Below are 25,154 nucleotides of genomic sequence, written 5' to 3'. Positions count from 1 at the left end.
GAATGATCAGTATTACGGCAGCGGACGTTCTCGGAGGCGTTCAGGCTTTTAGTTATTAATGAAGAATACAATATTATTTGTGATGGCGACAGTGGTAAAATAAGGCGAAAGATTTAGGTAAAAGACTTTGCTCGCTTTTTGTCCAAGGCCGAGTTCACACTATGTTTTGGAATACGTTTTTGTCATCTATTTTTTGCAAAAGAAAAGGATGGAAAAAAAACTGATTCATTTGTGTGTGTTTTGATCCGTTTTTCCATTGACTTCCATTATGAAAAAGAAAAACTTTTTTTTTAACATACACAAAAGCGCAGTCCGCCTAATTTTTGTGTCCGTTAAAAAAATCAATCAAATTTTGATCTTTTTTTATAATGGAAGTCAATGAAAAAACTGATCAAAACAGATGCACACAAATACATCAGTTTTTTTCATCCATTTAAAAAAAAACAAAACAAAAAAAAAACGATTAGAGAAAATGGATTGCAAAAAGGTAGTGTGAACCCAGCCTTAGAATAAACAATAAGATGTGGTGTCTGGGGAACCAGTCGGAAAGTGTTTACTCCCACTGAAACACCTTCACGGGGCTCACAATCTAAACTGAACTATCTGTATGGAGGAAACCCACACAAACAGGGAGAGAACATACAAACAAACTTTTTGCAGATGTTGCCCTTGATGGGATTTGAAGCCAGGACCCCAGCGCTGCAAGTAACCACTGAGCCACCGTGCTGTCCCATACCTTTAGACTTAAAGGGGTGTCCCATCTACTATAGCCCATCCAGTCCAAGAACAGGGGACATGCTGCAGAGACAGGTCATATGTTTTAATCAGTTGGGGTCTCCAATCTCTACAGTGAGGCAGGAGAAGTGCACAGGTCGGCGCTTTAGTCCTGGCCCATTGCATTAGATAAGCGCTATAGCCTTATAATAGCACCCCCCATCCTGTGCAGCAAAAGGGGGATGACAGTCTGACAGGGAGTGAGGCACTTGGCCGTACTCTTCTCCCAACTCTGGAAACCAATCAAAACCTATGACATTTCTCTGCAACATGGGAATATCCAGACTCCAACAGCATCCGAGCTTGGCGAATCCTAGGTTGTAGTTGCACAATAAAGACTTGTAGATCTGCCACGGTTGGATCCTGTTGGCGCTTTGATATTCCCGCTTTGTTACCCAGACTCTGGCATTGTGGGTATTCCAGCGTGCATCCCCAACCACTGCCTCCATAGGGATCCATTGCTGCTCTTGGACTTTATTGTTGCTAAATTTCTCTGCAACATGTGAGAAGTTTTCTCTAATACCAAGGACATTTTAGGGTTAATCAAATGGTACAAAAACTTTTCTAGTTCACTTTGGGTACTGTAAACTAAAGGATACTCACCTGAGCCAGTTCCCCCACAGCAACAGTCCTTACACATGCTGATCCATGCTACCCACCACTGCTCCCTGTGACTTGTAGTCCCTGCAGGAACCCGCCACTCAGCCATCCACTGTCTGCTGTGATAATCTGTGATTGGCTAAGAGGGCATTTCCTGCCGGGACGACACCTCACAGGAAACAGGCGTAATGCAGGGTAACTGCAGGTGATCAGGGCAGGTGAGTATGCTTTTTATTTTTACAGCACCCAGAGTCACCCAGAGAACATTTTTTTGTACCGTTTTATACCATTTTGTAGTCCTAATTCTACCGCCTTTTATATTTTGCTTTGCTACAATTTTGGTTGATTATTTTTACATTTCCCTGAATAGCCACATAGGTATGAGCCGGATTCACATCTGACTAGTCAGAGGAACACAGTCAGCCAATAGTCAAATCCTTGGGGTGAAAATGCTCGTACGCAGTAAACTGCTTCCTCTATTACTATTGGAAACTAATGGGATTCAATTACAGATCAATACAACTGTAACACAACAATACAATATCCTTAGATCTATGATTATACCCTTATATAGCAATATAATAAAAACTGCAAAACAATAGAACCCCCATTTTGTATATCCTCTCATAGATCCTCCTGCCAGTTCTTTCCGCCTTTCATTTGACGTACTTTTACATTCAGTAACTTTTTCTTAGTTTGTAATGTAATATTGATAATACTTTTAAAATGCTAAATTGATCACTTTTACTTGTGCCGTCCATTTACTTACAATGTGTTTGTTGTATAAACCCTTGAAGATGGCGCTATGAATTGTCAGTCGTGCCGCCGTCACATGGGTTTGCTGCGCATTTATTACATTTGAGAGTTTTTTATTTTATTTTTTCTGTTCCATTGAGAGGTTCTAGAAGACTGCTGGTAATTGTGAACGGCAAAGTGATCATGTGCCAGCAATAAAATGGGAGGTCAAATGTGACCCCACCTTTATATATTCAGCTCACTCCTTTGAGCCATACAAAGCCTCTCTGTTTGCTGGGTCATAAGAATTAGTTGTGTCTTTTCCAATGGAATATTTCATAGTGTATCTGGTTGCATAGCAGTGTCTTGCTCCATAGTCTGTTACTGCCCCCTTCCTGTGGTCAGACTTTGTCAGCCTTACGTCGCCCTGTGTGAACTCTGACCACCAAGCATTTCTGTGCGTGCATTGTATTAGTCGTATAAATATTTTCTGGGTCTCCAGCAGTAATAGCTCAGAAAATTGTGTTAAAGGGGTACTCCGGCGAAAATATTTTTCATTCAAATTCAACTGATTTCGAAAATTTATATAGATTTGTAATGTACTTCTATTTAAAAATCTCAAGTCTTCCCATACTTATCAGCAGCTGCATGTCCTGTATTCTCTCCTGGCTGACACAGTGCTCTCTGCTGCCACCTCTGTCCATGTCAGGAACTGTCCAGAGCAGTAGCTAATGTCCGTAGAAAACCTCTCCTGCTTTGGACAGTTCCTGACATGGACAGAGATGGCAGCAGAGAGCACTGTGTCAGACTGGAGAGAATATACCACTTCCTGCAGGACATACAGCAGCTGATAAGTACTGGAAGATTGGAGGTTCTTAAATACTAGTAAATTACAAATCTATATCATTTTCTGAAAACAGTTGATTTGACAGAAAATAATTTTTGCCAGAGTACCCCTTTAATTCACTTACTGCATCTTTCTTCTGACGAGTTTCACTAGGGACTTGGTCAGCTGTCTCTGAACTGTGCAAAAATTCTTTTTTAGAGGTCCACCTTTTACTTTATTATACCCTTTAAGTCACTAGCAAATACAGGGACACCTGATTAATACTTTCCATTGCAAAGACCATGCGAAACAGCCGGCTTCTCACATGTAGGATGTGTTTGAGGTTAGGATATACAATGTGTTACCCTTACTTCTATTCATTTAGAAACTAGCACCTAGTGATATATACAGTTACGTAGGCAGTCGGTTTTTCTTCACATTGATGCATCACTCCTTATCGAATGGTCTGTGTTATAATGCCGCCTGCTTCCACTATGTGTGATTATTATGCTGCTCCATCCAGCTCTTATTCCTGTGTATAGGCCGTATGTATAGCTATAAGGGAAGGAAAAGAGCCCAGATCCATAATCAACTGGGAAACACTCTTATCTCTCTCCTCTCTATCTATTATCTATCTATCTATCTATCTATCTATCTATCTATCTATCTCCTATCTATCTATCTCCTATCTATCTATCTATCTATCTATCTATCTATCTATCTATCTATCTCCTATCTATCTCCTATCTATCTATCTCCTATCTATCTATCTATCTATCTATCTATCTATTTATCTCCTATCTATCTATCTATCTATCTCCTATCTATCTCCTATCTATTTATCTATCTATCTATCTCCTATCTATCTATCTATCTATCTATCTATCTATCTATCTATCTATCTCCTATCTATCTATCTATCTCCTATCTATTTATCTATCTATCTATCTCCTATCTATTTATCTATCTATCTATCTCCTATCTATCTATCTATCTATCTATCTATCTATCTATCTATCTATCTATCTCCTATCTATCTATCTATCTCCTATCTATCTATCTATCTATCTATCTCCTATCTATTTATCTATCTATCTATCTCCTATCTATCTATCTATCTATCTATCTATCTATCTATCTATCTCCTATCTATCTATCTATCTCCTATCTATTTATCTATCTATCTATCTATCTATCTCCTATCTATCTATCTATCTATCTATCTATCTATCTATCTATCTCCTATCTATCTATCTATCTCTCTCTCTCCTATCTATCTATCTATCTATCTATCTATCTATCTATCTATCTATCTATCTATCTATCTCCTATCTATCTATCTATCTATCTATCTATCTATCTCCTATCTATCTATCTATCTCTCTCTCTCCTATCTATCTATCTATCTATCTATCTATCTATCTATCTATCTATCTATCTCCTATCTATCTATCTCCTATCTATCTATCTCCTATCTATCTATCTACCTATCTATCTCCTATCTCTCTATCTATCTCATATCTCATATCTATGTAGATATAAAAAAGGAAATGCAGCACTCAGGAACTGAATGATGATGGTGCCACGCGGTATACACCAAAGAGCAGCAGTGTGATGTGATATCCAAACACAGAATTAGCGCAGCACTCCAAAATAACGTTTTTATTTCACCAAAGAAAAAACGCAACGTTTTGCTCTCATTGAGTTCTTTCTCAAGCAGTAGTAACTCCTGTGTATACAACAATCTTATGCTGCGTTTACACGGAACGATAACACTGGTCAACAGCCAAAAAGGTTCCGACATGAAAACAGTTGATCTTAACTAATTTTGGGGCACTGAGATCGAAAATGATGATCAAATTTTGAAATTGTCTGTAATTTTCAACATATAGATGTACTTTCTATATTTCTCACAGCCTGTGATACAATACTGGGAAAAGTTTGCATCATCAGTATTGCATCATCAACTGGTATATTGCATCATCTTAGAATGACCAATACGGAAAAAAGGTATCAGGGTAAGGCTAGTTTCACACTGCGTTTTTGCAATCGTTTTTTTTTGCAAAAAACTGATGCATTTGTGTGCATCTGTTTTGATCCGTTTTTCCATTGACTTCCATTTTTTTTAAAAATGGATAAAAACATCCGTTTTTTTTTAACAGGCACATAAGTAGTGTCAGCTACGTTTTTGTGTCCGTCAAAAAAAACGGGTTTGTTTTGATCCATTTTTTTTATAATGGAAGTCAATGGAAAAACTGATCAAAAAGGATGTACACAAATGCATCTGTTTTTTTGCAAAAAATGGATTGAAAAAACGCAGTGTGAACCTAGCCTTCATGGAAGCCATCAATGCTTGCAGATTACTGTTGGACAGTTATCAGAGACAATTACATGTATGAATACAAAAGACGTGTACATGCACCGAGAAGCCATTGAATAAAGACCTAGATTCCAGAGTTCAATAAACATAATTAATTTGTAAAAATTCTTAGATCTGCCTGTAAATTGTTTATGAGCAGTAACCGAGCTTCCTTATGATGCAGAAGTAATAAATCTGTCATCTATTATACTGTATCCTATACAATTCACAGTAATATGAGAACTCTCCCATATCATAGAAACTAGAGACAATTCACATTTTTCCTTGTGATATTTGAATTCAGCACAGAAAAATCATTGAGAAATGGATAATTTTATTTCTGAACCAAACAACTTTTGAAAATTTGTTGGCCAGTGTAATTTGCCCGATCGTACAATTAACAATTTCAAAGTAACAAATTTTTTATAACGATCAGCGTTTAGATGGAACGATATATCGTACGGTAAATTCATTTTGCGATCGTTTTGCGATTGCTTAAGCCTGTCTTGCACATAGGTAAAATCGGTGAACGTCTGTTTACACGGAACGATCTGCAAATTTTTTACGAACAACGATTTTAGAACATGCTGTAAGATCAAAATGAACGATTTCTCGCTCATCGTTTGATTGTTTGCTGCGTTTACACGTACGATTATCGTTCGAATTTGATCGTTATCGTGCAAATTTGCACGATAATCGTTCCGTGTAAACGCAGCATTATAGATGTGAGGATAATTGATATCATCAATTAAATAAACACAGTGAAAAATACAGTGAAAGAATACATCCACACTGTGATTGTGCAATGGAATGGTGCACTCCAAACAGTTACATGAAGTAATTATAATAATATACAATGGTGTTACAATATGCGGGAAAGGTAAAATATGTAATCAATATTGATAAGAAAATGGTGAGTAGTCCACTCACCTAGATGAATGACAAAGCCTCGGCATCATGGTAGCCATCGGCATTTGACTCCAGCTGCCTTCCCGTTCTGTGGGGAAGGTGGAGACAGCCGAGTACCGCCTGGAAAACAGGAATAAGGCTATTACCCAGGCTGTATCCTGTTTTCCAGTCAGTACTCGGGCTGTCTCCACCTTCCCAACTGAACGGGAAGGCAGCGGGAGTCAAATGCCAATGGTTCGTGTTCGTACGATTCTGAACCTCGGCCCTGTTCGAGCATCTCTACTGCTTTTCCCCGCTCCGGTCTCTCGTCCACTGACTGGCTAGGCCGGGCTGACATTTCACGACCTGGGTCCCTGCTCGGACCAGGAACCGGAGACGACGATCTTAAAAAGTTAGATCTCTGTGTTCTTAGCTCTTGGGAACTTCAAATCAGCAACATACACAACCTTTACTAAAAGCTTATGAAGGCGTCAGGTATGATGATGATCATCTTCTTATTAGTATACTAAGCAGATCTCGGGATTACCGTTGCGTTCGTGACGCATCATCAGAATGAATCTGTTTCTCGGATATATTGATATCTGCCGCCCAGCACTAAATATCAGAATAACTCGCCCTGTCCGGTCTCTTCTGTCTCCTGAATTGATGACCTCAGATGAGAGATTGGTTTGGGTTATTTACAACATTAACGATAATTTACAACTCTCGACTGTCCGTCACTTAATGAAGTATAAATGATGATGCCATGCCGCCGCCGCCATGAATAATCGTGTTCTTGCCCTCGTTTCTGGCTTTTTACCAGCACGTGCCTTTTCCTTTTAACTTGATTTTAATTGAGTCTGTGAATGAGCGCACGGTGGTCCGATAGCATCCAGTGAGTGATTCATAGTGAACAGATGAAAGACTTCGCGCACCGAGGAAAATTTAATGAGAGAATGTGGTTGGAATCATTTAATTGATTTGGTATTTCCTCCCTTTCCTCCTAAATGCCAAGAAAACCTATCCAGATTTCTATACAAATGTTACAGCTTTCCAAGAAAAATATCCCCCTTCCGTATTATGAGGTAATGGCGTGTCAATGGCGGTAATTTCACTATCCCGCTCTGCGCTTTGTTAGGTTGGAGCGAACGTGAAGAGGAAGGATGTTATTTCATGGGAGGTTCCAGTCAATTGGAAACAAAATTGTGACTGTCTGAAAAATAGAGAAATCTGCCATATTTGTGACTGTACGCGGCGTACGTCCAGCTGGGCTCACTGTATAGTCACTTTTATATATTAGTTCTTTATGACCGTATTTATGATGAAGTAATACATTCTATATGGGGTGACATACTGTAGCTGTTTAATTTGGAAGTCTTAATTATCTAATATTTTGTTGTAGATCCAGGCTTGTTTCACCCACTGTTTTCACTATTTGTACATTGTTATGGGGGCGGCCATCTTGCCTGAGCTGTTTTTAACAGCATTTAGTGGCATGCTTTACAGCAAGACTCATGGAAATAGAGGACAATAGACAAACTCTGTCATCTTGAGATGAATATGAGACATTACTGAGCGCGCTCTGTGACCTGTGAAGAGGTCATTCCACAGGGAGCTGCTATTGTCTCCTCTATCTACTGGTGTCACATGACGCTGCAATGCTGTACAGATCACTTTACTGCAGCCTCCTCTTATCAACACAGACACAACAGGAAGTCTCAGCTTTGTTTTAGCCCCAGTGGTGAGAATGAGAACTACAAGATATCAGGATTATTTTATATTATGTAGAGAGAAAAATGGAAAATAAGGAAAAATGTCAACAAAAATTCTTTAAAAATCTGTTTAACATAAAAACCTTTTTTATACAATAAGTCATTTTCTGATGACACTGTCCCTTTAATACTCTCATGAAAAATTCCGAATGAGGGAACCTTCGTCTTTTAACTTAGCATTACTTTCCAGGGTCCGTGGCAGTAGACCCGCAACCCCTTTTAAACGCAACAAGATAATTAGATTTTCCTTCTGACTGATAGATTTTTTAATACTTGCATTTGACTCTGTCAGGCCACGTATCATAGGAGTCTGGTCAACGTTTTTTTTTCTCGATGCAGGACCCAAGGTTAGAAAGTGGTAGTGAAAGGAAGGCAATGATTGCAGTTAAATTGCAGTCATCCTTCATGTTATATGTTTGGGGTCATGCAGAGAGTCCAGGGGGAGACGTGCTGCCAATAATTGATGGTTATTAAGCACGTATAATCTCAACAACCGATATTTTGTTGAGTATTTTGGGCCTCATTTTGGAGCATATTTTTGCCAAAATCTGGTCTGGGCCCAAAACACACAAATGGGTGCAAGTAATTGCTATATAGTCAAATACTGGAAAAAAAACGGCATGTGAACCCAGCCTAAGGCCTTATTTACACCTTCCGTAATTATGTCCCCGGTTGCGGATCTACAATTGCGCACTTGGGTTTTTACCCATAAGGGTCATTCATACCATCAGTACATTATGAATCCGCATTCTGATCTGCGAAAAAAAGGAAATTTTTTTTACAAATTCACCAATAGAAGTCAATGGGGTTACATATTTTTTTAACCCGATCGACTTAATTTAAACTGGTGCGGTACAGAATTAACAGATCCGCAAAAAAGTGTAAATTTCGGATACGCTACAGATGCTCAATCCGTATTTTTTGGCGGATTGTGAACGTTGATAGTGCAAAGAATATATAGGCCAGAAAGACAGAGAGCGCTGCATGTATGTGCCCACATCTGCCCTGCTCATTCCTTTATGCTCCCTGCAGTCTCTGTCAGTCCTGATTGGTCCATGCTGAACACACCTCCTTCCCCATTGCTGTCATGTGACCACACAGACCTCTGACAGCAGCCCTGATTCTCTATTCTAGCCTGTTGTACTACACTACTGCATTATGGGGATCTGCAGCTCCATCCTGTATCTACAAACTGCTGCTGTGTTATGTGTGCTGATTATACAGTTACTATACATTATATACCACATGCTGATTGCTATACTGTACAGTAACTTATATATCACATATCCAGCTGCTGTGTTATCAGGGTTATACAGTTACTATACATTATATACCACATGCTGATTGCTATACTGTACAGTAACTTATATATCACATATCCAGCTGCTGTGTTATCAGGGTTATACAGTTACTATACATTATATACGACATGCTGATTGCTATACTGTACAGTAACTTATATATCACATATCCAGCTGCTGTGTTATCTGGGTTATACAGTTACTATACATTATATACCACATGCTGCTATACTGTACAGTAACTTATATATCACATATCCAGCTGCTGTGTTATCAGGGTTATACAGTTACTATACATTATATACCACATGCTGATTGCTATACTGTGCAGTAACTTATATATCACATATCCAGCTGCTGTGTTATCAGGGTTATACAGTTACTATACATTATATACCACATGCTGATTGCTATACTGTACAGTAACTTATATATCACATATCCAGCTGCTGTGTTATCAGGGTTATACAGTTACTATACATTATATACCACATGCTGATTGCTATACTGTGCAGTAACTTATATATCACATATCCAGCTGCTGTGTTATCAGGGTTATACAGTTACTATACATTATATACCACATGCTGCTATACTGTACAGCAACTTATATATCACATATCCAGCTGCAGTGTTATCAGGGTTATACAGTTACTATACATTATATACCACATGCTGATTGCTATACTGTACAGTAACTTATATATCACATATCCAGCTGCTGTGTTATCAGCAAGAAATAGTGAAGGAAGAAGGACTATTGTGGTGAGCCCGGCATATTATACAAATAGCAACTTTATTAGCAATAATGACTCCAGTAAGTGGAGTAACTGGAAGAAGTGGAAACTTGCTACACACTCCTAATATCATAGGAATTGTAGAAAGCACACACCATAGCATATACGAATGTTATGAGTCATTATTGCCGTGTACTGACCTGAGACACCGTCCTAGTCTCCTAACTCCCCTTACTGCACAACCGATCGGTGCCTATTTTACTAAAGCCATCGATCTGACATATATACTTCCTTGATAGCCTACATACCTCTATATGACGAACCAGTGCAGGGCCAGAAACAGTCTGGCGGAGGGACGCCTTACCCAGCGGTCCCTCAACTAGTATAGGTAGGGTATAACAGGGTCACCTTACCCGACAGCACCCTAGCTTTTTTAATAACTCATTCACACCTCTATTGCACACTTATGGAATAATTGCACTTTCTATGTACTCTGCACTTTATCATCTAATAAAGCTGCTTTTTTGTATAATATGCCGGGCTCACCACAATAGTCCTTCTTCCTTCACTATTTCTTGTTTGTACTACAGACTTGTGGGAGCCACATATAGAATTATTCAGCCAGGTACCATCCTCCTTTCTTGCTGTGTTATCAGGGTTATACAGTTACTATACATTATATACCACATGCTTCTATAGTGTACAGTAACTTATATACAGTATCACATATCCAGCTGCTGTGTTATCTGGGTTATACAGTTACTATACATTATACGCCACATGCTGCTATACTGTACAGTAACTTATATATCACATATCCAGCTGCAGTGTTATCAGGGTTATACAGTTACTATACATTATATACCACATGCTGCTATACTGTACAGTAACTTATGTATCACATATCCAGCTGCTGTGTTATCAGGGTTATACAGTTACTATACATTATATACCACATGCTGCTATACTGTACAGTAACTTATATATCACCTATCCAGCTGCTGCTGTGTTATCAGGGTTATACAGTTACTATACATTATATACCACATGCTGCTATACTGTACAGTAACTTATGTATCACATATCCAGCTGCTGTGTTATCAGGGTTATACAGTTACTATACATTATATACCACATGCTGCTGTACTGTACAGTAACTTATATATCACATATCCAGCTGCTGTGTTATCAGGGTTATACAGTTACTATACATTATATACCACATGCTGCTGTACTGTACAGTAACTTATATATCACATATCCAGCTGCTGCAGTGTTATCAGGGTTATACAGTTACTATACATTATACACCACATGCTGCTATACTGTACAGTAACCTATATATCACATATCCAGCTGCTGTGTTATCAGGGTTATACAGTTACTATACATTATACATCACGTGCTGATTGCTATACTGTACAGTAACTTATATATCACATATCCAGCTGCAGTGTTATCAGGGTTATACAGTTACTATACATTATATATCACATGATGCTATACTGTACAGTAACTTATATATCACATATCCAGCTGCTGTGTTATCAGGGTTATACAGTTACTATACATTATATATCACATGCTGCTATACTGTACAGTAACTTATATATCACATATCCAGCTGCTGTGTTATCAGGGTTATACAGTTACTATACATTATACACCACATGCTGCTATACTGTACAGTAACTTATATATCACATATCTAGCTGCAGTGTTATCAGGGTTATACAGTTACTATACATTATATACCACATGCTGCTATACTGTACAATAACAGATTTAACTGTTTCTAAATGTTTCATCTCTTCCACATGTTATTCAGAATTTAAAATCAATATTTTTGGGGAGTGGAACCAATTGTCGGCATTTCTATAATTTCTTATGGGAAAATTTGCTTTGGTGTAAGAGCGGATTTGGATTACAAGCGCTGTCCCGGAACGAATTATACTCCTAATCCAAGGCACCACTGTGTATATAAATAATGTATTTAGAGATCAATCAGCTTTTTTTGCTTACTTGCTTTGGGATTGTCTCCGGTGAATGGCGTTGCTCCGTTACTTCCCTCTAGTAATTGTTTTTGAGGGATCTTTCACTATAACTAATAGCAGTGCGTTGCGTGTAGTTTGTCGTCTGTAGATGAGAGGACTCCTCCTGTGGTCGGGTTTGGCTGATCAGGCAGTACGTCCCAGCTCATTAGATACATCATACATCGCTGCCGGGATCTGTGTGTTTACAGATTACGCTGCTTTGTGGTTACAATAAATTACCAATGTGTCCTCCTCGGAGATTTCCGCCTGTGATCTGTGTCATTCTGTAATCTTTTTTTGGGGCAGAAATCACACTAATTATAGTTTATCAGTTGTCTCATTAGAGTTCTTTTTATGTCTTTTTTTTCTGGGTGATTTCACAGCTGACGGTTCTGAGCACAGGTGACTGCTATAAAGAGGCACTCCGCACCAGAATAAAAGAGAATGGCTGATTGCTTGCGCTTTCTCCTCTCATTTGAGTGCACTCTGACAGATTTTATAGGATTTTTTTTCTTGTTGCTTACATCCCCCCATTCTGACTGTAGGGGTACCCAATCTAATTTCCCTGAGGCGGACACTAACCATTAACCAAGAAGTATGTTCCTTCAGCTGGAGAAGCGGCACTGGGATCCGCCATACCATCAGTGTCCTTCTTGGTGAGGAGTACAGTAGAAGTCTCCTACCAGACCTGGAGCCGGACAGTGTGTCTAAGGCTATGTTCATACAACGTCTAAAAAAAGAGAAGATGCGTCTGCTTTTGTCACAATTTAATTGACTTCACTGCAATGCATAGACGTCAGTGGAATGAGGGACGTCCAATGCACACAGTGTATAAAATAACGGACGTCAGAATAATGATCATGACAATTATTTTCGGATGTCTTTTGTAAACCGTGGACGTTTTTTGTTAGTTGGCCACCCACAGTTTTTCCTTTCTTACCGTCCTTTCACCGTATTTACTATGAAATTTAATGGACCTTTCTATTAAAGACAAAGGGCGATCAGTCCACCTGACCTAGAATAACGAACCAACAGCCGTCACTGCACTGATGGACGGCCAAACGACGGACGTAGTTTTAGACTTTAAATGACAGACTTCATTTTAAACGGAGCTGGAAAAAATATTGTGTGAACATAGCCTAAAACAACGATTCAGAATCAGTGCTGAGATTGACCTGCATTGCAGATTAAGGCTATGTTGACGCAACGTATTACTTTAACAACGGACGTTCTTTTCAAAACATCCATTGGTAATAAAATTAATGCAACAACAGCTATAGTGTACAAACAGCATACACACAGTATACACTACAGTCATTATTGTACTGCGGCTGTAGAAAATAATGAGCATGTCTGTTTTCTACGGCCGCAGATTGGTGAACAGCGGCCGTACAATGCTTAATTGGATTGCGGGCACACCCAAAGGTTTCTGCAATCCAAAGGGGGAAAAGATAATGTTAATGTGGCCGAAATGGCAGTGTCCGCTGCAGGAACATGTAATACAGCTGCCCTGACACAGACAGAGGTGGCAGCAGAGAGCACTGTGTCAGACTGGAAGGAACACACCACTTCCTGCAGGACATACAGCAGCTGATAAGTACTGGAAGACTGGAGATTTTTAAATATATAGTCAACAGTCATATGTGACTTTTAACAAGGTGACTTTCTTAGACGCTAAAAAGCCTTTTTGTTAAGGAGACGTGGACCCCCCCCCCCCCCTTTCGCTCGTCCGTCAGCATTTACCTTCCCTGATCTCAGGCTTTAATGTTAGATTTTCCTAGAAGAAGCAGAGGAGCATTATGGGTCTATGGCATACGAAGACTGCTGTATTCCTGACATTTGTCACTTTAGAACAGGTGTGTTCTCTCAGGAGCCTGTGTACTGGGGTCAGCAGGATTAACTGCACTTTCCATATGCTAATCCTGATAGGACAGTCTCTCTTTTCTGCGAGAGCTTATGGAGTTTATGGAGCTTGACAGTAGATCTCCTTATTTCTTTAAAGGGGTACTCCGTCGAAAATCTTTTTCTTTCAAATCAGCTGGTGTCATATAGATTTGTAAAATTATTTCTATTTAAAAATCTCCATTCTTCCAGTACTTATCAGCTGCTGTATGTCCTGCAGGAAGTGGTGTATTATCTCCAGTCTGACACAGTGCTCTCTGCTGCCACCTCTGTCCATGTCAGGAACTGTCCAGAGCAGCAGCAAATCCCCATAGAAAACCTCTCCTGCTCTGGACAGTTCCTGACATGGACAGAGGTGGCAGCAGAGAGCACCCATGCCATAGGCGTCATTCTATGCTCGGGCAGAATAACATGTCAAATCTTTGGGCGGCCGAGCATAGTATGACATTAATGGCATGGGTGGAGAGTCGGGGGGGGGGGAGCGAGCGGTGATATCCGCGGGATGTTCTCTGTGAGAATTCATCAGTGTGAGCGCGCCCTTTGGATGGAACTTATACACCCGGGAAATGGACAGGACACCGCTACAATGTGACTACATTCTGCCCATTCTACTTAATGGCCCCTGGGTGGCATCTAGCTGTAACACAGACCCACAAATGCAGCCGTATTACACTCATCCATAGGTGACCTTAGTGTAACATCTATGCGGGGGGCGTACTCTCTATCCAGCCATACCATTCAACATGGCGGTCATCCTGAGCATGTGTTCGGTGTAAGAATATCCCGTCTAATAATACTTCTCCCGGCCTCAGCAGTTTCCCCAACATCTTTCTGTATTTCATGTTTTGCAGCGAAATAGAAGTAAAGCGCTTTCTGAAAAATATTTTATAAGGACGCAATTAAACTCTCAATAAGTTGGAGAAGGTCCGTTCCTTAGCAGTAATCATTGCCGCGCTGCTCGGCCAAGTCTGTAATGTTTTAATCAATAATTCACTTTATAAAAAAAACACAGACAAAATAAGGTCGGCCTTTTCTATTCGATTGCTTACTCCATTTATTGTGAAAGGAATCACGGAGAAAGAAAGGCCGAATTGATGTGTGTGTGTGGGGGGGGGGGGGGGGGGGATTTAAAGGCTTTTTTATTGAAGGGAAAGAAAAACTGCTGTAAAGATCTCTGTTGACTTTTTAAAAAAATTATTTGGAGAAATAAATCAAACCTGGGTCTTGTTTCTGATGGGTAGTAGTTATGCCCCCACCGCCCCCAGGCGCACACTCTCTTACACTCTCTCACAATCTCTCTGATGTATAAAGAGCGGTGGGTTACTTTTTAAAGCTCGGTATTAATCGGCAGAGAACAGCAAAGCCTGGAGCTGTGGAACTGGCTGTATATATATATATATATATATATCTACAGTGGTGCCTTGGATTACGAGCATAATTCGTTCCGGGACCGTACTTGTAATCCAAATCCACTCTTAAACCAAAGCAAATTTTCCCATAAGAATTCATAGAAATGCAGACAATTGGTTCCACACCCCAAAAATAATAATTTATTATTCTGAATAACATGTAAAACAAATGAAACAAACATTCAGAAACAGCAGAATCTGTGATATTATAAGTTACTGTACAGTAATGGAGAGGATGGGAAACACAAGGGCGGACAGAGACTGCAGGGAGCATGAAGGAGTGAGCAGGGCAGATGTGGGCACATACATGCAGCACTCTCTGTCCGGGGAGAGAGGGGTTACAGCTATGGAGAGATTACCCCCACAGTCCTGTCCCCTGATGTAAGCCCCAGCCTGAAGGGGATCTGCTATGATTTGGAAGGTAAGGGAGACTTCCTGGGTCAGAGTACAGGGCTGTAGACCACGCTATGCAGACTATGTGCCTCCCCCACTTGCGCTCCCACCCAGTACAGGGAGCTCTTAAACCAAAGCAATGCTCTTAAACCAAGTCACAATTTTGAAAAACTGTGAGCTCTTAAACCAAAACGCTCTTAAACCAAGTTACTCTTAAACCAAGGTACCACTGTATATATATATATATATATATCTGCATTCATTGTATGTGAAGACTTCATTGAGAGGGAATTAGCAGCTCACTTCATCTGATTTGCCACCATTATTAAGACTACGGCTGCATGCACATGACCAAGCTGCAGACTGGAAGCTGCATGGAGGCATGCGGAGTCCATACTGCTCTGTGTGCTGCCCAACAGTGCTTTATACAGTTATGTATTAGGCTGGGTTCACACTTGTTCTTTTTAATGTTTCTTTTTTTTTTTTTTACAGATGTAATTGTGTGTTTTAATTTTGATCCGTTTTTCCATTGATTTCCATTATTAAAAAAAAACTGATAAAAAAAGCATGTTTTCTTTTATGTACACAAAAGTGTGGTCGACCACATTTTTGTGTACGTTAAAAAAAAAAGGATGCATTTTGATTTTTTTTTAATGGAAGTCAAAGGAAAAAACACATCAAAATGGATGCACACAAATACATCTGTTTTTCCATTAGTTTTTTTCCAAAATGGATGAAAAAAACAAAAAAAAAAACGTAGTGTGAACCCAGCGTTACACGGTTATTCTTCCCTGGAAGCAATACATTATAGGGTATTAGATGGGGACGGCCACAGTATGCCTCTATATCAGGGGGGGTCAACCTCAGGCCCTCCAGCGGGTGCAAAACTATAGTTCACATTGTGCCTGGACAGCCAGATCTTTAGCTTTAGTTTTTTTTTCCCCTGCCATCACATGACCTTGTTGTTTGACCACAAAAGGTGACAAAAACATCAGAAAAAAAAACGTGCGGCAATGGTGTTTTTGAGACAACCAGAACCAGAATAGAAGTTTATTGTAGAGAAAACGCCACCCCCTCAGCATGCTGGGTTTGACAAAACTGCCAAAGAGCCCCAAAAACGCCATGTGCTTAAGTCAGATCATAAACTTCCAGTGACCTCCAGTTAACATCTGGTCGCTGGCGTTTTTATTGGCGTTTTTCCAGTATTGTAAGGCCGTGTTAAGCCGTCCTAACTCCTTCTGGTGGGCTCCGGGCTGTAGCTGTCAGCATTTGTAACTTTTTCTACTTAATCTACTGAAAATCTCACTCTATGTAACATAATTGTACAAACCAGTCCCATACCTGGGGTACCCAAAGGAAAACCAGTCCCATACCTGGGGTACCCAAAGGAAAACCAGTCCCATACCTGGGGTACCCAAAGGAAAACCAGTCCCATACCTGGGGTACCCAAAGGAAAACCAGTCCCATACCTGGGGTACCCAAAGGAAAACCAGTCCCATACCTGGGTACCCAAAGGAAAACCAGTCCCATACCTGGGGTACCCAAAGGAAAACCAGTCCCATACCTGGGGTACCCAAAGGAAAACCAGTCCCATACCTGGGGTACCCAAAGGAAAACCAGTCCCATACCTGGGGTACCCAAAGGAAAACCAGTCCCATACCTGGGGTACCCAAAGGAAAACCAGTCCCATACCTGGGGTACCCAAAGGAAAACCAGTCCCATACCTGGGGTACCCAAAGGAAAACCAGTCCCATACCTGGGGTACCCAAAGGAAAACCAGTCCCGTACCTGGGGTACCCAAGGGAAAACCAGTCCCATACCTGGGGTACCCAAGGGAAAACCTGCGCTAAGGCTGATCTCAGGCTCCTTGAAGTAACCCAGGAGGTATTACCATTTGTTGTAAAAGTAACGAGTTTCAGTCCACTGGGCTGGGTGTCTAGGTACCTAGGGCACCACCAGATGGCCCCTGCTGCCATACTGTTGTCAGTCCATTCTAATTTATATAGTGTTTAGCTTTAGCCTACTTCTAATGGCATGACACAGACCCAATACACATATGAAAATCCCTAAAAGCTGCCCGTACCCCCAACTGCTAAAGAAAATCTCCATACAAATAATGAAGCCCTTGGTTACTATTTGCACAGTTACCATCCCACCATGGTAGGGTGGCCTTACGCCCAGGATCGACCCTACACTGTACTTTGGCCTCTCCTTGGCTAATAATAAGCCTATACTCTGGGCATGCAAGATCCAACTAATACTGGCAAGGCCAGAGTACAGTGTAGGGCCCATCCCGGGCAGGAGGCCACCTTATCGTTGTGGGATGGTACACACTATGTGCAAAAGGTAACCACGAGCCTCATTATTTGTATGGAGATTTCTTTAGCAGGTGCTGGGGGGGGGGGGGGGGGAGGGGGACTGCTTTTAGTGATCTCTATTGGGTCTGTATTAGAGATGAGCGAACCTGGAGCATGCTGGAGTCAATCTGAACCCGAACCCTAAGGCTATGTGGAAAACATGGATATAGTCATTGGCTGTATCCATGTTTTCCAGACAACCTTACAGCTTTATCCAAGTTCAGCAGCCACCGCTTATCAAATACCGAACGTTCAGATCGACTCGAACCCCTTTCGCTCATCTCTAGTCTGTATCTTGCCATTGCGGTGAGCTGTTGCATTTTTTGTGTTTTTGTGTGTTTGTAATTTCAGCCGCAGCCACGTGCTCCTGCCATAGTGTGAATGGTGATGTAGGAGAGCTGACCAAATTAGCTTTTTTTGTCTGTGTTTGTGGCTTTGACACAAATTCCCTATTTATCTACATGTTTATAATGTGTGTATATATATAAAACTTGCAGAATTGGAGTGCTTGATCTGGGATTGGGCAATCACTGAAGAGGGTGACCGTACTAAATGCAGTTTATCTGGATTACGTTGCTGTATGGAGCGCGCTGTAAGTGTCGCTCCCGGCTCGCTGTGTGCATGCGATCACCATCAAGCATCCTTCTCATTTAAAAGACATTTTCTAGTGCAGACGGCAGCGAGATTTCTGGGGTCAAAACCAGTTCAGATTTCTTACTTTTTTTTCTAGCATGTGTCTCTTGTATCTTTCTAACATGTAAATGAATTCCAGCTGTTAATCATCCTTTCTGACCTGTCGAACTTGATTCGGGAACCAGAAGAGAATTGCAGCCTGCCATGTGGAGTACCTGACCCCAGCGAACCGTTCGGGGATGGCAGTCATGCATCTGCACATTGGCGGGGTCAGTCTGTCACTATTAGATCATGTTCACAGTATGCAGATTCTTTCTATACAGTAAATTTAATTATTTGCATATAACTCCACATGTTGCAATACTATGCAGATTTAGATTTCCACATATTAAAGGGGTACTCCGGCAAAAATCATTTTTCTTTCAAATCAACGGGTTTCACAAAGTTATACAGATTTGCACTGCGGAATCTGTAATATTATATTATTATTAATAATAATAATAATAATAATATTTGTAAATTACTTCTATATAATACCCTCCAGTGTTCCAGTGCTTATCAGCTGCTGTATGTCCTAAAGGAAGTGGTTTATTCTTTCCAGTCTGAGGGTATGCACACACTACGGAATACGTGCGGGGACTTCAAGTGAATTCTGCTGTGCGGCCCCCCCTTGAAGTTCCACCCGTCCCATAGACTCAATGATATTGACTGGTAAATTCCGCCGTCTGCCCAAAGAAATGACATCTAAATTCTTTGGGTGGATGGCGGAATTTGCTGACGAATAAAGAGTTTCCATCTTTGGGGCATAGTGTACAATAAAGATGGAGCACAACCTGTTTTATGACCTTTGTGTTAGTAGATATATGTATCCTTACAATGTCTGGAATCGTAGCGGACAGGCAGTGGAGGGGCACGCTTCCAGTTTGCCTCCACGCCCAGTTGGTTATTCAGTCATACATTGCTAAAAATAATAGATAGAAGTCATAAGGGGGGGGGGGGAATAGTTTTTTTGTATAGTTTTTGCTGCAGGCAGTGTAGGACCGACCACATGTGATAACTATCTGATCTCAGGGTTTCTGACCTCTGTGTTTGGCCGTTTTCCCATCTCCCATAGAGAATGAATACAGCGGTGACACCCCATTCCAGCAAGAGATTCGGGTCCCTGTTCTCAAACCGCAGCGGTCGGACCCTCCCCGATCGGATAGTTTAGCTCTTATTCTTTGGATAGGAGATAACTTTACAAGTTGCTTGTTGGATATGGTATATCTGTAATTGTATGTGGATTATTTAGAGGACTTAGAATACATGAATTTCCCGGTGGGAGGTTGATTATCATGTTTTTCCTCCCTTGTTTCAGTGTTTTTATGCTTATTTTGTGGTGTTTTGTGTATGTATATGAAATAAAGATTGTTAGGGTACGTGCACACTATGGAATTTCCGCAGAAACTTTAAGCGGATTCTGCTGGGCGGCCTCCGATTAACGTTCTGCCTGTTCCAAAGACAATGATATTAGCCACTGGGTTCCGCCATCCCCCAAGGAGTTGACGTGTCAATTCTTTGGGCGGATGGTGGAATTCGTTGTCAAATATCATTGAGTCTGTGGAACGTCCAGAACTGCATCGGAGGCGGCCCGGCGGAATTCACTTGGGGCCTCATTGAAAATTCCGTAGTGTTCACGTACCCTTGTATTTTTTCATTACTTAGTGGTTTGTGCGCCTATTTATATAGTGTCTACTTGATCTTCTTGTTGGTAATGAATGTTGCTTCTAGACACTCGGCTGCACCCCGGTTGTTGGAACGTGCGGGAGTTCCCTTCTTATCGGCTGCACACTTTTCCCTCTGTGTCAGGTTACACGATTTTCTAAGTAACAGGCAAATTTTAATACGAAATGTTTCTACCTTTCCCGGTGACCCCCCCCCCCCCCCTCCCCATCCACTTACCCTGTGGTAAGAACGTCCTCATCATCTTCCGTTCAGTCCACTTATAATAGAGAAAACCCATCTCGTTTCTCCGCCACACGAAGGGTTGCAGTTTTTCCTGCCTTGTATTTGTCTGTTCTTTCCATTCCATTGGAAAGTAACTCTTAATCATTTTGACATTCAATTAGTTATGATGTCTGAATAATTAACATCGCAGTCAGGAAATGTATTGCCGAAATCTGCAAAGATAGAAAAAAGTCGAGAGGAAAGTTTTCCTGTTCCCAAAGTCAAATCCTGTTCTGTATATGTAAAGGTTGCTCAACTCTGTATATTGTCTGCAGGTAACAGATATTGTGCAAAGTTAGCAAATTTTTGGGGAATTTTTTATTTTTTTGCTTCATAGATTTATCCTGCTTTATTTGTAGATTGGGTCAACTGTTTCTTTCCTAATACTGGAACAAGAGTTAAAGGGGTACTCCAGCAAAAATCTTTTTCTTTTAAATCAACTCGTTTCAGAAAGTTATATAGATTTTTAATTTACTTCTATTAAAAAAAACAAAACTACAATCTTCCTATACTTATCAGCTGCTGAATGTCCTGCAGGAAGTGGTGTATTCTCTCCAGTTTGACACAGTACTCACTGCTGCCACCTCTGTACGTGTCAGGAACTGTCCAGAGCAGCAGCAAATCCCCATAGAAAACCTCTCCTGCTCTGGACAGTTCCTGACATGGACAGAGGTGGCAGCAGAGAGCACTGTGGTGGACTGGAGAGAATACACCACTTCATTCAGAACATACAGCAGCTGGAAGACTGGAGATTTTTAAATAGAAGTAAATTACATATCTATATGACTTTCTGCTACCAGTTGATTTAAAATAAAAGGATTTTCGCTGGAGTACCCCTTTAAAGTAAATCTCTTGCCCCCCTGACCCACCTATATAGCTGGCACCATAGCTGAATGGATATCAATAAAAGCATTCACAACTTACCTGTGTCTGTTTTTATTTCCATTAAAAAGCACACATTTCTTAAAGCTGTGAATATTGACAAAGAGGCGGGGCCTATCATTCCCTGGGCTCTAGCACATCTCCCTGTAGCATAATCGTCAGTGCATACAGTACAATGAGGTGTATAAATTATTTGGGGAGGAATGAGGACGAAAAGGTCGAATGATTGCCGGGTGCGGGAGAAGCTGAACGATTGCCGGGTGCGGGAGAAGCTGAACGATTGCCGGGTGCGGGAGAAGCTGAACGATTGCCGGGTGCGGGAGAAGCTGAACGATTGCCGGGTGCGGGAGAAGCTGAACGATTGCCGGGTGCGGGAGAAGCTGAACGATTGCCGGGTGCGGGAGAAGCTGAACGATTGCCGGGTGCGGGAGAAGCTGAACGATTGCCGGGTGCGGGAGAAGCTGAAGGATTGCCGGGTGCGGGAGAAGCTGAAGGATTGCCGGGTGCGGGAGAAGCTGAAGGATTGCCGGGTGCGGGAGAAGCTGAAGGATTGCCGGGTGCGGGAGAAGCTGAAGGATTGCCGGGTGCGGGAGAAGCTGAAGGATTGCCGGGTGCGGGAGAAGCTGAAGGATTGCCGGGTGCGGGAGAAGCTGAAGGATTGCCGGGTGCGGGAGAAGCTGAAGGATTGCCGGGTGCGGGAGAAGCTGAAGGATTGCCGGGTGCGGGAGAAGCTGAAGGATTGCCGGGTGCGGGAGAAGTTGAACGTTTGCCGGTGCAGATGTGTCCTGCTGAGATGCTACATTACAACCTTCCTCGCATATGTAAATGCTGCATTTCCAGAAGCATAAATCAGCTTTATCCCTATAATAGATCACATGAAGAGTTTTTATCAGCACAAATGAGAGCGGGTTTCTTTTAGGAGAAGCCGTTTATAACTCTCCTGATAACTCCTATCATCACAGATAGTTTTGAAATGGAAAAGTAAGAAAAGCGGTTTCTTATCGGAATCCGAGGTCCCCGAGGAGAAAGACAGTAGACTGTTTACTGACAGCTTTTTGAAGTATTACTGCTATTGTGAATTTAATTTCCTTCCACTATGTGATCTCGCACCTTGTGTATAGAGACATTCAAAAAGTACAAAGTCCTTAAAGAGAATTACTGAGAGATTTTTTTTAATGAAGGAAGAAAACAGATTACTTAAAGGTCGGGAAGAATCCGAAATTCCACACGTGCGACTGTTTCAAGGTCATTGTGGGGTGTCCTGGTTACACCCTTTGAAAAAGCCTGTACTTATTGTGTAGAAGTGGTGATGAAGGTAGTGATAAAGTTTCGCCACTAGATGTCCCTGTATTAGATATGTGTATAAAGATGCTGCACAGCTGAAGTGTGTAAAGGGTTATTGTTTGTTTGTGTGTCACATGGATCTGCAAACCAATAGAAATCTGTTCTTCTCTCCTATCAGCTCTCTTTACTTCTTCTATGGCACTCTTCACCCACTCACAGCGCACTTTAGATACGCTGAGAAAGGAAGTCACATGGGTAGAGGAAGTGGATGGGTCTTTCGTGTTGGCCATTGTAGAGGAAGGACGCAAGCTAGACAGTTCTCTACAGTGGTCCTCTCTGGGCCCTGGCCCTCTGCCAGGTCCCCTACTCAAGTTCAGTCCTAGTCAGAGCCCCATATGGGTGAGAAACAAGACAGGACACAGCTAACAGTTTTCTTCTCAGTGACGCTGCACAACACTATGCAGTATTTAACCCCTTTCAAGAGAGGACAAGTCAGAGACAACCCCAACCCACACCATGGGTTTAGGAGAGTCACAGAGCAGGACAGTATCCACAGACAGCAGTAAGCTAGGAACTGATCCGGATAGAGCAAAGTTGCAATAAGCCTAGGAACTCTATCTCGCAGCGTGGTTGTCAGCAGTGAACCCTCATCATTCTGCTCATCCCGGGTAACAAGGTCTAGGCCTTGTGTCACCCTCTAGGACGGGTCCCCAAAATCTAGTGGGCATAAGGTGGTGTGAAGACCAAAAGGTCAATACACGGGCACAGGTATTCTCTTCTTCTTATTCTAAGTATTCTTCTACCTCATCCTCCAACATCTTAGCAGAGCGCAGTGCTACTTGGGTTGAGACTCTTACAACATCCTCCCCTCCTCTACTCTGTTTTTTTTATATCTCTCAGCACGCTACTCAGTCAGCACGACTGTACTCACCACTGTATTCCTATCGCGGATCTATTTTTTGTACTATCCGGTGTATTATCCAGTGCTTTATCAAGGGAACTATCAATTGTAACTTATCTTGTCAATGTAAAGCTGAATAACCTGCTGCACACAAGTACCTTTCAAGTAAAACCAAGCTTATTTAGGATTGAGACTCTGTGACTCTTCACCCCACACCGACACAGTATTCACTACAGCCTTGGGACATTTCCCCTTTCTGTGGGTGGCAGTTCCGATAGTCCAGGAGGGTCACTACACCACTCCGGCCCACCGTGATATCATCCCAAGGGAACCCGTAGCAGCCCGGCAGGACACTGACCATAGGTGAAAAGGGTACAACCGGCCTCTTAAAATAAAAGCAGGTGTGCCACCACATCTGTGTGCCCCACTGGCATATCTTAAGGTCCGGCTGTATCTCGGCTAACCACCACAAACAAACAAACATGTCCTAGTGCAGACCCAGATTTTTTGCAGATTCTCTTAGAAATCAATGGGATCCGCTATGATTGTAAGCTTTTTTTGGCATCCGTATTACTGTAAAAATCCAGGGGAAAAAATGGATTTGTGCAAATACAGATGCACAATCCGAAATTGTTGGCGGATTGTAGGGATGGATAGCGGGAGGAATCTATGGACATGAAAAAATACTGAAGGTGTGAATAAGGATAACTGGAGAGCAGAATGGCGCACGCTTTAATCAGGTAATGGACGGGCAGATTCAGGTTGTCTTCTGTTTATGTTGATAAATGTAAATTTCCGATCTGCGGTTTCCAGCGCACGCGGCACATTACAGGGCGACATTAGGTTATTTACTGACATGACGCTGCCGGAGATTTTTAAGACAATTTGCTGCTAAGCAGAGAAGGGGGGAGGGGCGGGGGTGAAAAACATGTTTTCCGCCCACACAGACTCCTCAATCAGATGTCATTTAGCTTTGCCTGGTGACGTCTCTGCTCATTTTCTTGCCATAGTATAAAATAACATTAAGGAAGACGATATACACATAAATAAGGTGTTTGTATTTAGCATCACAACCAAGCGCCAATGCTCCCAGACCTGGAAGTATCATTGTTTCTATAACAATAGGTTATTTCCAGTCAAACGTCAGATGCATCATCTACTCTATTAATTCATATGCTGAAATCTTTCAGACCGGATACCAAAGGTTTAACCAAGCCGTAAAAATTAGTTATCTATTGAGGACAAAAAGTCAAAGAAATGGATGTGACCTTTGCGTTGCACTAGACCTCCCTGGCGCACGCACAGATATACACATTCACCAAGGCTGCCATATGGCGCCCGGCTACTACTGACATATACAATACACCTATAGAGTCCTAGGA

At 41.5% G+C, this 25,154-nt stretch overlaps 1 protein-coding gene across 2 annotated transcripts in view; it reads left to right on the top strand.

The window, feature by feature from the left end:
* Window positions 1–25,154, top strand: part of NR3C2 (nuclear receptor subfamily 3 group C member 2) — a 245,136-nt gene that overhangs the window by 163,394 nt on the left and 56,588 nt on the right. The gene's annotated exons all lie outside the window — the stretch shown is intronic.

This window comes from Dendropsophus ebraccatus, chromosome 7, assembly GCF_027789765.1.
Source record: "Dendropsophus ebraccatus isolate aDenEbr1 chromosome 7, aDenEbr1.pat, whole genome shotgun sequence".
Taxonomy (NCBI): domain Eukaryota; kingdom Metazoa; phylum Chordata; class Amphibia; order Anura; family Hylidae; genus Dendropsophus; species Dendropsophus ebraccatus.
This window is presented reverse-complemented; position numbering and strand designations above follow the sequence as displayed.